Genomic DNA, 15,657 nt, shown 5'->3' with positions numbered 1-15,657 from the left:
GTCTTGAGCGGCACAGTATGGCAACAGATGCTTTTGTTCGGCCAAAAGTCTGAAAGGGGCCTTGGGTTGGGGGGGGGGCTTAGCGGTGTCAGAGCACAGAGTCATTTTTCTCTCCCTCTGCCTCCCTTTCTCCGCGTCTCCCTCTCTCCCCAGCTGCGACCGCCGCGGCGGCAGAGCAAGAGGAAGCGCGGAGGGGGCAGCGGCGTGATGGAATACGTAAGTGGGGCGCGCGGTTTTGGCCTGTTTTGTGGGCGACTTCATTAAAGGGTCGTTTATCTGGCCTGTGATCCCTTTGTGCCGGGCCTTCTTTATCAGGCCCGGTGTGCCGGGGGGGGGGCCGTAATTGGCCGATTTGGCCACGGTCTGCGCATGCTGAGGTGATTTATAAAGCCTGTGAATGGAGCTGACTCCTCTCCGGGGGCGGCGCTCCCATCTCCCACATATAGGAAGACGCGGCGCTGCAGAATCACACTGGCTAAACGCAGAAGAAATGTGAAAAGGATGAAACGTCCCCAAAGCTCTTTGTGCGAGTGTGAAATCAGAGGCTGAGAATAAAAAGGGCTCTCTTGTCATCTATTTTCTCCACCTTTATGCTCTTTCTGACTTTGTTGTTTCACCTCTTTAGACTTTTTTGGCCGCGGTGTAACCTCCTTTTTTTTTTTTTTTTTTTTCCAGCCAATCGCATACATGTTAAAAGTTCCCAGGAGTTTCTTACTCTTAAACCGGGAGACAAAAAGAGTCGATATGCGGTTTGTTAATTAATAATTCATTCCAGGTAGTTTCTTCGCTGCGTTTTCGAGTGAAAGTGCATATCTTGTGGGGTTGCAGCGCCGGCTTTATGTGCTCCCATGGTGTGTCGAGGTTGGCTCTTAATGACCTCCTAATTAAAGCAGGCCCTCCTCTCAATGGGCTGATCATGTAGTGGAGGTCGGAGGTCATCTGAAGGGCTGCTGGTGGACCAGAGTTGCCGCTCACGCACTAATTGCCCTCCGAATTAACGCAACGCAGTCCTTCCTGGCGGGTTGACGTGAGCAGCGCTACGCGTCCTCGCTGTAACCGCGACGTTTTTTTAGTTCTTTTTTTAGTTCTTTTTTTAAAATGAAGTACAGTTCAGCTCTCAGACAGAGGCTGACGGTCCGTCTCTGGGACTTTGTTCATTGTGCTGCCGTGGAGTTCATTAAGCCAGACTAAGTGTTTGTCTAGAGGCCAGACGGGACGACTTAACTCCCCCGAGTGTTTGTGGACATGCAGATAAGCTCTGCAAACACGCAGCGTTTAAAGGATCCACATGAAGACTCTCGTCTTTTAAGACGCGTTTGAAATGTTTTTCTTTGCAGCAGTTTTTAGAAAGTCTCAAAAAAGAGAGTTTCAGAGACTTTGTAACCGGTCGAACCCGATCCCGGACCTATCGGTGTGTGAATGTAGTGCTTATACACAGGTGGAAAAAATGTGAAAATATGTGATAAATCAGGAGAAATACAGGAGCATTGTGACCGCAGGAGGAAAAGCGGGAGTTGCGATGAATAACGGGAGAAATCGGAAGTTTGTGCAAGACAACACGTCTTGATGTATTTTCTGCAGGATGGATGAATCAAGGCAATCCCATAACGCATGATTGGCAAGAAAACAAATGGCAGTTATTTTTGGAAATATAATTTGGAATAAAATTGGAACGTCTGTGGCATAAAAAAAGTCCCAAGAACCCTAAATAAGATGGTTTCGATGGTTCTGTGCACAACATCTGGTTTGGAAAATTCTCCTCTTTTAAAGATGTTTTATCAGTGAAAAGTTTAGAGCAACTTGAAACATGTTTAATGGTCGTGTTGCCTTCCACGGTTCTCTGAAACAGGCCAAAGTCTTGGAGGAGTTTCTGTCCACAGGCGAGGAGGAGGAGGAGGAGGAGGAGGAGGAGGAGGAGGGGCCCTGCTCGGCTTTAATGTAGCTGATTGTGCTCACCGTGAAGAAAAAGGAACAGTTTCTTCTGTGTTAATTTTCAATTTTGTGTCCGTCCGTGTGCCCGGGCTTTGTGTGCGGTTCCTCTCCCCTCCCTAAACGTCAGCGCCGCCCCTCTCTTTTCCTTTTCTTCTCACTTCTCCTCCCGTCAGGCCATCTAGATTATGTTGCTAAGGAGATTTTCTTCTCTTTTGCTTTTTTCACTGTTTCCCATTGATTTGGTGTTAATGCGTTTTGAATGCCCCTCGGTGTGTGCCGAGCGCTGGAGGAGGGAGATGGGGGGGGGGGGGGGGGGGGGGGGATGGAGCACGGGGTCTTTGCCGAGTGGAGGAATTTCAATCTGAAGCGGTGAGGTGGGGGTCCGTGTGGGTTCAGGCCCAAAGAGAGGCACTCAAGTGAGAGCTGAAGTGGTTTACAGAGCTGAGGAAGCTCTCGGGGCTGACGCTCCCCCTCGTCTTCCTCCTCCTCCTCTTTATCAGGGTCTCTTCTTCATTGGCAGCCCACAGGTGCACCGTCAATCTTTGCTTTTCATGGCCCAAAAACTAAACCACATTTGTCTTTTCGGTAAGAAAACAGGATCAAAAGACAAAATATAAGATTACATACAAATCGTGATGTTGGGGTTCCAGTTTAGAATGAATGAACCTTTCAGGATTTACCGGCTATATTCCAGCCCCTTAATGTATAGTAAAGATTTCACACCTCACGGTTCTGTGTCGATGTTGTAGTTACACCTGAAATTTCGTATGTTATCCACGTCATCATGAACAAGGAAGTATAAAAAGAAAAAAAGTGTCAATCAACCAGCGATCTTTCAGCCAGCAGACCACCGTTCGTTCCTCGCGTGTCAGATTCTGACATTACATTACAGTCATTTAGCAGACGCTTTAATCCAAGGCGACTTACACTTCAGATTCTAGAGCCCTGCTCTCCAGTAGTTTTGTAGCGTAAACCTAGCTACGTAGTTTTGTTGCTTAAACTTAGCTAAGTAGTTTTGTTGCCTAAACCTAGCTATGTGGTTTTGTTGCCTAAACCTAGCTATGTAGTTTTGTTGCTTAAACCTAGCTACGTAGTTTTGTTGCCTAAACCTAGCTACGTAGTTTTGTTGCCTAAACCTAGCTACGTAGTTTTGTTGCTTAAACCTAGCTAAGTAGTTTTGTAGCGTAAACCTAGCTACGTAGTTTTGTTGCTTAAACTTAGCTAAGTAGTTTTGTTGCCTAAACCTAGCTATGTGGTTTTGTTGCCTAAACCTAGCTATGTAGTTTTGTTGCTTAAACCTAGCTACGTAGTTTTGTTGCCTAAACCTAACTAAGTAGTTTTGTTGCCTAAACCTAGCTACGTAGTTTTGTTGCCTAAACCTAGCTACGTAGTTTTGTTGCTTAAACCTAGCTAAGTAGTTTTGTTGCTTAAACCTAGCTAAGTAGTTTTGTTGCCTAAACCTAGCTACGTAGTTTTGTTGCTTAAACCTAGCTAAGTAGTTTTGTTGCCTAAACCTAGCTACGTAGTTTTGTTGCCTAAACCTAGCTACGTAGTTTTGTTGCCTAAACCTAGCTACGTAGTTTTGTTGCCTAAACCTAGCTACGTAGTTTTGTTGCCTAAACCTAGCTACGTAGTTTTGTTGCTTAAACCTAGCTAAGTAGTTTTGTTGCTTAAACCTAGCTACGTAGTTTTGTTGCCTAAACCTAACTAAGTAGTTTTGTTGCCTAAACCTAGCTACGTAGTTTTGTTGCTTAAACCTAGCTAAGTAGTTTTGTTGCCTAAACCTAGCTACGTAGTTTTGTTGCCTAAACCTAGCTACGTAGTTTTGTTGCTTAAACCTAGCTAAGTAGTTTTGTTGCTTAAACCTAGCTACGTAGTTTTGTTGCCTAAACCTAGCTACGTAGTTTTGTTGCTTAAACCTAGCTAAGTAGTTTTGTTGCCTAAACCTAAATAAGTAGTTTAGTTCTCTCAACCTAACGAAGTCGTTTCCTCTGAAGACGGGATGAACATTTCTTTGAAGTATTTTCTGACATTTTATAGACGAAGAGAAGAAATGACGAGTTATGGGATCATTGTTCTGATGATGAAGATGATTTCAGGGGATTCTCTGAAATTATAAGCTGAGACAGGAATATTGCTTTTACATTAATAAAAACAATTGTATAGTATAATAATAATGTAGTTCATGTTTTTTAGGATTAATACATCAGAACAAGTAAAGACAAACGTTTTCCCACCTTGAATCCTAAATACACAAGGTGAAATGCCTCCCGTGAACATCATCGTCCTCTGGGTGTTCGGTCTATTCCACCGTACTTATAATTAGTTTACCTCTTCTCTTCCCTCTCCGTAACTTTCTCTCACTTTCACCCACAGAAGCACAAACACATCTGTCTCTGCCCCGCAGCTGCGCGAGAACCGATAATGACCTCTCGGACCATTTTCATCCACATCGTAATTAGTCAATCAGAGATCCGCCTCCGGCCGAGTCCTCTGTCCCAGGAAACCTCCTGACTTCTAGCAGCTGTGTAGATTATTTGTTTTGTTTTTTTTCCCTTCAGAGAGGCTCAACGCAACATTACAGAAGCAAACACGGAGTTAACCGGAGGAAACGCTTAACCCCGAACGTATGCCTTCCGTTACCTAGAATCTTCAACGTTTTCTGTGTCTGTTATTCTTTTAAAACAGGAAATGACACACAAAGCCACATCTCGTTTGTTGAGACGCAGGTTATGAAGTTTAACCGCCGTTTTTCAACATGTCCGATGTCTCGTGATGGTGGATTAAAGAGACTCTGCTGTTCTCACCGGTTATTCAGAGATTTAAAGCATGGGTTTCTGGCCTGCAACTCAACTGTTTTGGTTCGCTCTCGTATGTTTTTCTTTTTCTTTCGGGCAGCTGTTTTCAGTAAAAGTGATGATAAATCGGGTGGAACTGGGCGTCAGCAGCCCTGCACCGATTGGCAGACGGACAGAGTTAGCCGCTAGCTAGTAAACACTGTGCAGCAGCAGCAACAGCAGAGCTGGAAGGAAGTGTGAAAGTTGGACTTGACATTCGCCAGGTGAACAAGGAACACGACTCCAAAATGTTGCTGGATTTGTAAATTGAAGAGTTTCCCTCCCAGCCGGACGGTAGAAAACACTATTTCATGATGTGAACTGTTTCTTCTGCTTCCAGCAACTAGCTGGGAACCAGTTAAAATACTGTTTAAAGGTAAATTCATATGCAGCACTTTTAATAACTTTTTACCCTGCTTGCTAACATTACAGTGGAATTCCAGTTAGAAACGTAAGTTCATAAATGATCCTAAAGTCCAGCAACTCGTGTCAGTTCATGCTCCTTACATGCATACAGTCTTTTTTTCAAAATAAACTTCCGTCTTCCCGGGAAACAGTTTAGTTAGGTTTTAGGAAAAGATGTGGAGTTTTGGGTTGAGATAACTACGGGAGTGCTGTAACTACATTACAGAAGACAAGAAAAGAAAAAAAAACAAGAATCAACATTGACTTCTCGATGAACAGCGGCCTGCTGGGCGAAAGATTGGCTTTTGTTTGCCTCTACTTCATGGTTACGTGGATAACATATTTGATTTTGGGATATCTGTGAATTACAGGGCGTTCTTTTTCGTCTTCATAGCTACCAACGTTAGCTTTGGATTTGGCAGGAAACGATATTTGAACATTTTAAAAGTCTTCAGACATAATCTTGTAACGTATGAGACTGATGCAGCGTTCCCGAAATTTCAGAGGTCTGATTTTTTTTTTTTCCCCGGTTGAAATTTCCAACTTCGGACTTCCAGGTGTTCCAGGTGCACAACGCCTTGTGACCGTGTTCACAAGGCTGAATTCTCAGCTGTTTAGCCTCCATATTATATATATTTTTTGTGGCATAATTAACGTTTTCCCCAATAAGTTTTGTGCATATTTTAACTTAAATGTACATATGATAGTATGTGTAATTTTATACTTGCCGTTGCCGGTTTGCCGTTGCCGGTTTGCCTCCATGGTGAAGTTGCTGCTGACGGATTGTACTTTTTTTTTTTTTTTAATCTCGGGGTTTGGAGTTGTCTGAGACGCAGCGCGATGCCACAGGTGACGGCCCGAGGCGGTTGGCTCGATGTCAATTAAAGCTATTCTAGCACCAGGGGCAGGGTTGACCTGTGACCCGTGACCCCGGTTTAACTAACCCTCCCCAGTGTACTACGAGGAGACAAACACTCCCAGCTGCTCCGGCTCTCAATGGCCTCTAACTAAAGGGGAGGAGAGTCCTTTCTGCAGCGGCGGCCGAAGGAGGCTCAACATTCTTGTTAGTGCTCTTGTAGGAAGTCACTTGAGACTGTTGTGTCAGCAGATAACAATAATTCAAACGCGGGAGAACAAGACTCTCTCTCAATGCTGTTAACGGCAGAAAATGAGGAAAACTGGGGAATTGTTTTTTCATTCAGCAACCGTTTGAGAAGAATTCTGAAGTAAACGTTCCCACTTAAACAAGTCAAATTAAACGGTGTATAAAAAAACAATGTGGAACAATTTTTTTAATTATATATCGTATTGTCTCGTCCAATCTTTTCCAGTTTTGTCAGTTTAATCAGTTGTCCTTTCCATTATGTAAACATCCTTATATTATATTATTCATATTCTTCATGAGCAGGTTGGGTCCTCATTACCACATTAAGATAAGATAGAACTTTATTAAACCTGAAGGAAATTCTTGTGCCAGAGTTTAACAAAATAACAAAAACTAATAGAATAAAAATACAAACATATTTAAACAGAATAACAAGTATTAAGTGTAAAGAAATAATACTGACACCATTGAAAAATAAAAGGATAGGGTAAATAAATAATGTAAGAAATTCAACTAAAATAGCAAAAGAAAAAATTAAATAAAAGAGTAAAATACAAAGTGTATCAGAAGTGATGTTAACACCAGAGCCTAATGGAAACTAAAATATCAAAGTATTATTAAGCATGATATGGAGAGAGATATTGTGAATATTTTAAACCAGGTACAGAGAGAATTTGCAGGATTCCAGCAGCAGAGTGGAAAGTACAAACAAACAAGAGCCAGATCAAAAGAAGTATAATAAATCAGTAATCTCACAGTAAAGGTACAACAAATAAGATGTCAAGTTCTGATCCCATTTTACAGTTCATTTTAAATAAGTGCCAAATGTTGAATTCATTGTTGAGTTGAGATGAGTGTTTATTTTCGGTCTGTGCTGGGAACCCTCGCTGTGTAGTTAGTTAGTTTATGCCCGTTGTGTCTGAATAAATCATGCGATGTGTGAACGGAGGGAAAAAAGAAGACAAATCACCTGACACATTTCTGATTTTCTCTTTATTTGAATAACGACGCAGACTTTTGGTGGGAAAACGCAGCGGAATTACAGATCATTGTGCAGCTCCGTCCTCAATTACGGTCGCGCCTGTTTTTGTTTGGTTGGTCTCCTCTTTGATTGGATAATGATACGCTGAGCTGCAACCAGAGATACGGATGAACAAAGGAACATTTCACTCTCAGTGGACACCAGTAATTATCCCTCCACACTGGAAGCCCGCTGATGACCTATGGTCTGAACAAATATGATGTACACACACACACACACACACATATATAATATAATATATATACGCACACAAACACATCACATGACTGGGCTTGTACCACCAGATACAATCCTCTTATTTGCATCCTGTTGTGTGTGAATATGTCATTAAGTCAAGTCCAACTTTATTTGTAGAGCACATTTAAACACAACCACAGACGAACAAAGTGCTGAACAAGCATGAGAAGCAAATGACTACAAAGCAAAGCACAATAAGAACAGGGTGACGCCGTTTTCTTTTCCCAGTGATCTTGGCTAAAGTCAACCGTGGATGTCCCACGAAATGAAGTCGTTTGTTACCCAAGTGATCATGGAATGAGGACGTTTTAAGAGCGGTGAAGCACACACATGGCGGGAGGGAGCAGGCAAACCGTGATATTACAGGAGACGTGATACGACACGTCAACGTTGATTTATTAATCACGTAACTTGTGTACTTTAGTAACGCAAAAGGACGCAATTTTAACCCAAAGGATGATCTTTTTCTGAACCTAACGAAGTATTTCACAATGTTTTCCTGAAGTTAACGAAGTATTTAACGATGTTTTTCACGATGTTTTCCTGAACTTAACGAAGTATTTCACGATGTTTTCCTGAACTTAACGAAGTATTTAACGATGTTTTTCACAATGTTTTCCTGAACTTAACAAAGTATTTAACGATGTTTTCCTGAACCTAAAGAAGTATTTAACAACGTTTTTCACAATGTTTTCCTGAACTTAACGAAGTATTTAACGATGTTTTTCTGAACCTAACAAAGTATTTAGTAGCTAACGAAGTAACGAGCAGAAATTGACACGCGTTGCTGGAAAACATACGAAAAATGTGTAACTTTGTGTCGCATATCATACAAACTGCTGTGTGAGGATTGATTGACCACACATGACTGCAAACGCTTGACTTAACGTTGTTGTGTTGCGTATGATCATTTAGTGATTATGCACTGTCTCGTGATTCTGTTTTTATATTTATATAATAACAGAGATGTTATTCTATGTTTCCTACTACAGATAATAATAATAATATTAATAATAGCAATAATAACACATTTATTTGGTGTAGCGCTTTAAAAGGTACTCAAAGGCCCGTTACATGGTAGAAACAGAATAACAGCAGTAACAATATAAAAAAGGCAGATAGATGACTATAACTCTCTGAACCGTCCCAGTCCAATAAATAAATTAAGACGTAAGCATGCACCTGTTTCTTGCACACACACACACACACACACACACACACACATCCAGCGCAACGGTAGCGGGTGCAGCTGCAGCGGGGTGCCATCAGCGGTCATGTCTTCGTACGTTTTATCCTTTCTGCCTCGGAGCTTTGCTGCCGCGGGAGGAAAAAAAAAACAGCAAAACTGAGCTAATGTGTGTCTTTGTCCTCCATGGGAGGGGAGAGCCTTTCTTCTCCACAAGTACAAATCGCAAGACTTTGGCCGCATTCTTTCGGGACAGAGGGAGGCAATGGCGGAGAGAAAGATCCCAATCAGACATTGATCTGAACCAAACTAATCCCCCATTGGTGCCAATGTGACCTTAAAAAATCGGCTTAGAGAAGCTCGGTTAAACTGGACACGGTTTTTCTATTTAAGCGGCCCCCCGGCGCAGCCCACCCTAATTTTGCCACCCACAGACATTAGTAGGAGAGAATTAAGACGCATACATTCATAACACTTTTCATTACGGCGGATCTGGCGCCCTCACACAGCGGATAAGCCCCCCCGCGGGCCTGATGGGATGAAACCAGCTACTTTATCTGTTTGATCGGTTTTGTTTTTTTTATCCCAAATATGGAAATGAAGTTCGTCTTTGGGGCTCATGTTGCCGTGGACTTCACACACTGGATTCTGAAGTCTTTCTAAAACATAGAAATAGATTTATGTTCAACAAGGCAACGTATCCTCAAACAACGGTTCTTATGATATCTTACAAAAAAAGTTACTCCTCATTTTTCGTGCATTTTCCTACAAAAGTCCGACAACACGCGTCAAACTGCTTACTTAGTTAAGTTTAGGCAACAAAACTACTTAGTTAGGTTGAGGAAAAAATCGTCATTTTGAGTTATAATAACTACAGAAGTGCTTTCACTGAAGCACGCAAGTTACGTTACAAATACATCAACACGTGGAAACGAACAGAGACTTCCTGGGTTTGGTTGTCCTATCCACATCCTCTCCGGTCCCACCTGTGTGGCTTTTTGGGAGGTAAAGCTACGAATGCTGGACGGTAAACATGGCTGACATTTGGTCGTAGTTTTGACAGCTAGCACCGTTGCCGCTAATCTGCCCGTGTTGGCGGCTTTTTCAGGCGATGTTGAATCGGCAAAAATCACTGAAGAAGAAGAGGTGAAGATAGAAGTTTGAGACAAATGACTTCCTGAATACAGGCAACCTAAAGCTGCATTCTCTCTAGTGTCCACCAGGAGGCGACTCCTCTGGTTGTATAGAAGTCTAGTCTAAAATGACTCTACTTCTCTCTTGATTTATTCCCTCAGTAAACATTGTAAACATGAGTTTATGGTCTCAATCTCTAGTTTACAGTCTTCTTCAATACAGCATGATGTTCATTTAGTACATTATGCTCCATTTAGAGTCAAACAGACCATAAAGCAGGGGATGATTTAGGGGGCGGGGCTACACACTGATTGACAGGTCTCTACCAGGGACGTATACGGCGTCTCTACGTCACTCTTCCTCAGTCCAAAATGGATAACTTCTGTTCATTGATTGCAAAAAAACAACAACCAACGGGTGACGTCATGATGACCACATCCACTTCTTATTTACAGACCATGAGATTACATATGATCTGATTTCCTGGTATCTCTACGAATCACAGCACAAAGAGAAGTCCGTCTGGAGACGAATCAGAGTTCTGCATCCGGGTGTCACATGAGCGCTTCCTCGGCTGCAACTAACATCTTCACTTCTGCTTGTGATTAGAGAGCGTGAACCCCGACAGCTATAATCTCTGAGTCTGTGCCCGCCTGTCTGTCTGTGACTGTAGGAGGTTAGTGCATGAATGCATGAGAGGGGAGGGGGGGGGGGGGGCTTTGTTTTAGGGGGGCTGCTCGTCTGAGAATAAGGAACAATAAAGATGTAGATCTGTGTTGTGGCCGCGCTGGCTTACAGGCCTATCTGAAGACTATTTTGGGTAAAAAGGCTTTTGTTAGAGAGCTTCATCCCGTTATAGAGACGTAAAAATAAGAAATCAACCGCAGTAGAGGACAGAAACCATATCCTGTGATTTACACCGGCACCAATGCGGCCTCGATGCTGCACCGCCACTTCCAGGGATCAACGGCTAAACCAACAGCCAGTTTGTTTTTTTTTGGGGTCGCTGGCAGCGGGCCAGAGCCCCGAAAGAGAGGCTCCCATTATGAAACCAGATCCTCCATTTAAACAGCGCGCACCACAAAGACATCACACATGAGAGCCCGTAGATACATTTATCTCTGACGACGTCACCGTCACGTGACACGTTTTCTCTGTAATTACAGTCCGAAAAACACCCGTTTATAAATAACAATGGGAACACGGTGGTGTGTTTCCCACTCGTTTTGTCTCTGAATATGAATGAGTTATGATCGTGTCGCATGTGGAGAAAGAAATATGTGAGATTTTCTGTTTTGTTTTGTTCCACTTTTTCAAGCAATTCACTTTGACAATTGTGTAAACTTTGACTCGAGCCAGGGAGGCTGTCTGTTTACTGTTTAGTCTGCTCCAGTGTGCTGTCTGCTGCTGGAGGTGTGTGTGTGTGTGTGTGTGTGTGTGTGTGTGTGTGTGTGTGTGTGTGTGTGTGTGTGTGTGTGTGTGTGTGTGTGTGTGTGTGTGTGTGTGTGTGTGTGTGTGTGTGTGCGCTTGTACTGCCCTCTGTGTGAGGACCACTTTGAGCTTCAGACCTTCAGAGTGAGGACCTTTCTGTCTGGTTTTTGTAGCAACAAATGCGCAAAGATGGATGGAAGGAAGGAAAGTGTAGAGGACCGTCCACACCGGGTGGACCGGTCCAACAACCAGCGGTCCTTCAGACTTCTTGCTTCGTGTGAACCGAGAAGTCAACGTTGATTTATTTCTCACCTAACTTGCGTACTTCAGTATCTGGTATTCTGTAGTTATCTTAATCCGAACGACGCTCTATTCCTAAACCTTGCTAAGCTGTTTCCTGTGAGGACTGAAGTTTGACATTGACACGTGTCGCTGGACTTGTTGTCGGAAAACGCTTGAAAGATGTTCAGAAAGAACGAGAGGACGAGCTCAGCTGACGGTAATCAGAAGAAAACATGACGGCGCTCGTGTCGGTCTGGGAGATGTAGAGTGTGTATTTTAAGTGGTTCAGGTCACTTGTAGGTGAAACCCGTCATGTGTTTGCTGACCCAACGCTGAGCTGATAAACTTTATTAAAGCTGCGTTCAAAAACCTTTTTGGTTGAACTTGGCGCCCCCTGTGGACTAAAGCTGTAGTGTTTCTGAGCACCAGAGTCCCTTTAGAAAACCTCTCATTCTACTGCAGCAGGGTCTGACAGTCTGCTTCTCTCAGTCCTGGTTCTGGTTCTCCCGTTGCCCCCCTTCTCTCAAGTGGGTCCAGCGATACATCCTGGGTCTCCAGCAGAGAGGAGAAGCTCTGCTCCTGGAGGAGGAGGAGGAGGAGGAGATGCTGGGTCTGTCCACGGTGGACCGGTCTCTGCTGTGGGATCTGGGTCTGTCCACGGTGGACCAGGTCTCTGCTGGAGGATCTGGGTCTGTCCACGGTGGACCGGTCTCTGCTGGAGTCTGAGCTGAAGGAGGTTCTGGTGAACCTGCATGACTTCATCTGGTTTCACCAGAATCCGACCCGGTGGCTCCGATGACATCATTAAGAATAACTCTATAGAAACAGACCATCTTCTCTCTGATGGTCTCTGTACTGATGGAGGTCTGATAGAGGACCAGGACTACACTGAGACTGGTTCAGGACCACAGAACACGTCAACAGTGTCCGCGTTAAAGCGGATCAATCCTCTCTGCCGGTTCAGGATCAAAGTCCGGGAGCGGGGCGTTGATCTCGATGGGCAGAGAGAAGTGGTCTCACACTCTCGGGGGGGTGAATGAGGCGGTTTACAAAAAGCACACCGCTCTCAGCTCCTCCAGAGAGACAGACGCACTCGAGACCGTTCTTAAGACGCCCTCGAAGCGTCTCCTCAAAGGAGACGACGGTTGAAGAGCACCAATTACAGCGAGCGGCCGCTCTCTGGATCAACACAGTACCGTAGAGATGCGGACCTGGACTCCACCCAGCGGTGTGCCGAACGGAGAAGAGACCCGATGTTACATTCCTGTTGTTGTAGGATTTAATGAACCACCTTTTTTGTTTTTGTGTGTTTATGTGTTTTCATCTTCCGTCCTCTGTTTGTCCGTCGGAGGCTCGTCTCCTCTCTGCTCCTCCGGCTCTACTTGAAAGGACAAACACTGCCCTCTATCTCCGTCACGTGGAAACACAGGAACGTGATCATCTAGAGAACAGTCATGATGTTTTGCCCTGCAGTCTTGTGTTGTCTTGTGTTGTTCGGCCTCGGCTGATGTTGCGTCTTTGTTGTCGACAGACTGACGCTGCGAGGCGTCTGTCGAGTGAGGTCGGTGGATCCATTAATTGTTTCTCGGAGGGCGAACGGTAGAATTTCATTTACCAGTCCAATGACAATGTGATGTCTCTCTTTAACCTGGGGGAGGAGGAGGAGGAGGAGGAGGAGGAGGGGGGGAGTCACACTAAAAAAACATCCATTGTGATATTGTCGGCCCTGATCAGCGCCGTCTCACTACTTTCATGAAGTTTTTGTAAACAAAACAAACATTTCTGAGTCTTCTGGAAACAAAACATTTGACGTGTCCTCGAGGCAGAAGGGAGGACGGGAGGACGGGACTGTATGTTGCCTTTAAGTTTACCAAAACAAAAGGAGAAGACGGCCTTCAAAGTAAAAGTTACAGCTTTTTGTTGATGAACTGGTGAACTTCCTAGAAGCGGCATTAAACATGAACGGAAGTAAAAACAATACATAAAGCATTCCATGCTACTCTGATGATTGAAGCTGAGTAATTATATTCATATCACTTTATGTATTTCCTTATTTACCTTATTCCAGATTGGATATAGTATATATATGTGTGTGTGTGTGTGTGTGTGTGTGTGTGTGTGTGTGTGTGTGTGTGTGTGTGTGTGTGTGTGTGTTGTGTTGTGTTAAAGGAATACTTCACCCACTTTTAAGCGAAGATACGTCAAAAGTTAGTCCTAAAACAATATTCATGATCATTGAAAGGACTTATTATTAAAGAAGTGATGGGAAACTTAATCCAGAGTTCTCTCTCTGCAAAAATATATTCAGAAATCTTAAGCTTTGATCCAAATCAAGTGGTTTTCTTCCAGAGTCACAGACTTTTTTTCGTACAAACTGTGAAATAAGACGACCCAGCTGAGAGCTTCCTTTTTTTTCAGCTCTTAAAGAGACCGACGCTAAAACGGAGCGTTTCAGACAGACGGTGACTACAGGTGACTTCAGACAAACGGTCCGAGAAAAATAAAGCGTTTTATTAAACCTTACAGCGTGTAAACATGTTCTAGTAGAAACCCTGAACACAAGTGTGAACCTGACAATGAGCAGGATGTGTCCCCTTTAAAGTGGGACTCCAACAGAAGACTTCTCCGATACCTCGAACGTCAACGTACCCTAATATAACGGTTCATATCTACGTATCTGCAATGTACGCTCATTACATGTATACAGTATTTTCAAAATAAACTTCCATCTGCACAGGAAACTGCTTGATAAAGCTTAGGAATAGATATGTCCCTTTTGGGTTTTTCACTTCCTGGTTCATGATTAAGTGGATTACATACAAATTGATTTTGTGGAATATCTATAAATTACAGCTAAAATAATGTTCACACCTATAGAGAACAGGCTGTAACTTATGAACCTCTAGAAGCAAACTCACACCGGTTTCGGCTCCTGGGGGGGGGCTCCTGTGGGGGGGGGGGGGGGGGGGGGGGGGGGGGGGGCTCCTGGGGGGGGGGGGGGGGGGGGGGGGGGGGGGGGGGGGGGGGGGGGGGGGGGGGCTCCTGGGGGGGGCTCCTGTGGGAGGTGACCCGCCGCAGGAGACGGTGAGCAGCTACAAATGACAATGACCTCCTCCGCCGCTCTCTGAATAATGTCTGTCACGACTCGGGTTGACCTGACCTGCCGTTTGGCCCGCGGTGAGATTAAAACCATCACTCCAGTCGGCGATGACGCCTTCACACCCGTTTCTTTTGTTTCTTTCTTTTATGTGCAGAAGATGGAAAAAGTTTTGATCCGTCAATAAAAGATTATCAAGTTATAAAACTCCACGAGAAGCGGTTTTATTTCGCTCGTTTTTATTTGTTTTATTGCGAGACAAGAGACTAAACGTTAACAGAACAACACAAGGGAGGCGCCCGGTAAATACAGGACAGTTAGTGTGTGTGTGTGTGTGTGTGTGTGTGTGTGTGTGTGTGTGTGTGTGTGTTTATGTCAGACATCTAAACAAAAACATAATCGTCTTCAAGACGAGGGAACAGGAAGTGTAAAAAAAGAAAGGCTGACTCATCTCCTGGTTTCAGGACTCATTCCTGCGGGTAGCTGTAGGTACATTTAACGTTTATTACAGTGAAACACCATCAGAGCTCCACCTCAGCCGGCTCCATGTGGGAGGTCGGCTTAGTAACACAACTCCACCTCCACCCAGTGAGACGGAGGTGGGCCGAGATAAGAGCGTCTAATGGACACATGCTGGGAGTTCAGCGTGGTTTGATGGAGGGCTAGTATCACATGTTTACTCAATCTATATATGGACGGATATGTATATATGTACATATATAAATACATGGGTATATGTGTATATACATATATTGTGTCTTGTCTCCTTGTCTCCTCCCTCCTCCGGTGAACGAGGAGCTACTGACGCTCTGTCCTTGGGTTGTTTTCTCCTGGTTTTGTAAGCTAACCCTTCCTTTAGCCTCTGTGGGTCAGGGGTGAGAGGTGAGGAGGACCGGTCTGTTGGTACGACCTCCAGTAAACACTGTCACTTCCACCGCCGCCGCCGTGAATCACTCCGCCCCCACCCCC

Source organism: Cebidichthys violaceus, unplaced genomic scaffold (assembly GCF_023349555.1).
Source record: "Cebidichthys violaceus isolate CVI_PGR_0920_01 unplaced genomic scaffold, fCebVio1.0.p SCAF_35, whole genome shotgun sequence".
In the NCBI taxonomy this organism is placed as follows: domain Eukaryota; kingdom Metazoa; phylum Chordata; class Actinopteri; order Perciformes; family Stichaeidae; genus Cebidichthys; species Cebidichthys violaceus.
Note: the sequence above shows the minus strand (reverse complement) of the source record.